Source organism: Hyalella azteca, unplaced genomic scaffold (genome assembly GCF_000764305.2).
Source record: "Hyalella azteca isolate HAZT.00-mixed unplaced genomic scaffold, Hazt_2.0.2 contig15913, whole genome shotgun sequence".
Classification (NCBI taxonomy): Eukaryota; Metazoa; Arthropoda; class Malacostraca; order Amphipoda; family Hyalellidae; genus Hyalella; species Hyalella azteca.
This window is the reverse complement of record NW_025945744.1, coordinates 2,905-5,084: the sequence shown is the minus strand read 5'-3', so window position 1 is coordinate 5,084 and position 2,180 is coordinate 2,905. Positions and strand designations below refer to the sequence as shown.

General features: G+C 36.3%; 1 long non-coding RNA gene across 1 annotated transcript; it reads right to left on the bottom strand.

Moving 5' to 3' along the window:
* Positions 1–6: 6 nt before the first annotated feature.
* Positions 7–1,618, bottom strand: LOC125179232. Its single transcript, XR_007157191.1, has 3 exons — positions 1,356–1,618; positions 978–1,089; positions 7–82 (listed from the first exon to the last, which is right to left on the bottom strand). It is a non-coding gene; the product is annotated as an uncharacterized LOC125179232 (long non-coding RNA).
* Positions 1,619–2,180: the final 562 nt, after the last annotated feature.

The window sequence follows — 2,180 nt, the reverse complement described above, 5'->3', positions numbered from 1 at the left end:
TAGGTGTTGAGGAATGTTGCCTGCAACGCTGCAAGTGATCGCTGCCATTGCTCCAAGTGTTCTCAGAGCCATAGGATTGAGCCTGGCCAAAACATCAAATATGAACTACCGTCAAATGGGGTAAAAGGGGAAGGGCAGGGTAAATAGGGACACGCGTCCCACATTTCGTAAAAATGTTGTAGCACCTAAACTAATCAAAATATTGCAAAACTAACAATAGTGGCATAAACTTCAACATTTTTACTATTTATTATGTATAAAACTAGTCGAGAAATCAAACATTAACCATCTCTAGAAAATCGCTGAAAAAAGTGTGAAATGTGCGATTTTAGAAAAGTACCTCTGCTAAGGTCTGGAGCAAAAAAAATATTCGCTGTATTAAAAAATTTTACTTACATAAAAGTTGCACCCAGGTGTCAGCTTGAAAACTTAATTGACAGAATTTGCCTATCTCATTCAAAAAAAATGGCAGCCATTTACGCACGGCGGGGCTACTCAGGACACCAATCCCAGTTAATTAGGGACACCCTTAAAAATGCATTTACAGTAGAACCTCAATTGGCAAAGGCTCCAGTTAACAAAAAAAATGATTAACAACAAATAATTTTGATTACATTTACCCCACTTGGTAAAAAAAATTAACTTGTCAAAAAATTAGTGCATCATCGGTCATCACAAAATTGTACATAAAATGCTATATATAGAATTGAGCACCGGGCATCATAGAATGAAAAGTAATTGACCTAAACTATGATTTATTTCTTCAAAACATATGATGGTTGTCACTAAAACATTATTTTCTGTTTCAGGTATGGTTTTCATGATGAAACCTTGGCCACTGAAAATTTCAATGCATCAATACTAAATATTAGCTTTCTTTTCAGAAGATGAAGAAGAAAAAAAATTTTCTGGAACAATTCATAACAAGCCATGCAGCTTATTGTCAAACATTACTTGCAATTGACTGTGAACCATACCCTGCATGAAAACCTCTAGAGTAAAATGGGAGATGCCTAAGCCCTGGTCCCCAGCTCAGCGTGGGATCCACTAGCCCCAACCTGGCCCAGAACACGCTCCAAATTGGCTGCTCTGCGAAAAGCAGGAACAAGAACACATAAAGCCTACCCAACAATAAAACACTTTGAACACACAAACACTTTGAACACACAAACACTTGGAACACACAAACACTTGGAACACACAAACACTTGGAACACATAAAACACCTAAATACACATTGAACTACCTACTACTAAACTCTAGAACAATTTAAAGGGATGATTGACAATATATACAAACATTTACCTATAAAATTTAGGACTGAGATGCATGGCAAGAGTGTTCCCTTGACTCACCTATAAAGAGCCGTGATAGTCTTGGGGAAGATTAGTGACAGATCAGCAAGCAGTAGTCAGGGACAGAAAGCATGCTCATTTACAGCCAGCATGGATGAGTAGCAGGTCAGTATGAGTGCAAGACATGCAGGACTATGGAAAAGTGATTAAAACCCTGCTTCACATGCACTAATTTAACTTTAACTAGCTGTCACTTGTTTATTATTAAGGCACTGGGGGCACAAAGAATAAAATCAATTCAAACAATTAAAAGCACTCAATAAAGAATTAATTTGCCAGAATGTGGCCCCTAAAAATATTATTGGTATACCCTATGAAATAACTGTCAGGCTGCAGGCATCAATTCATTCCATTGCACTAATGTTGCCATAGCACTTTTGTTACCAGCTCCAAAAGAAACTATATTTTAAAAAAAAATTATACAAGTACCGGTAGCCTATCTAGAATTTGGATCAAATAACAGAAATCTAATTTCTCAACATTATCATTTGATTGATGAGCTGTGAATTAAATGCAGTTTCTGCTGCTGAGTGACATTGATCTTGTGTGTCATTGACAATAAAGTCATGTATCAGCTAGCTATCAGGGCCCAGGCTTTCAGGCATAGGGAATTATGGTGTTAATGGCTCATCTATTGAATATTGATCTATGTCTGTATCTTCCTTATAATAGAAATATTTGCCAACTATAAAATGAAAATTTAATTTCATTATTCATCCAATGTGATGCCTACTAAGTTATTACTTAGCTGGTAAGATATTAAGTATTATTCCAGAATCAGGATTGAAATTTTTGCACTTCTTATCGAGATCTTGCGGCTTCATT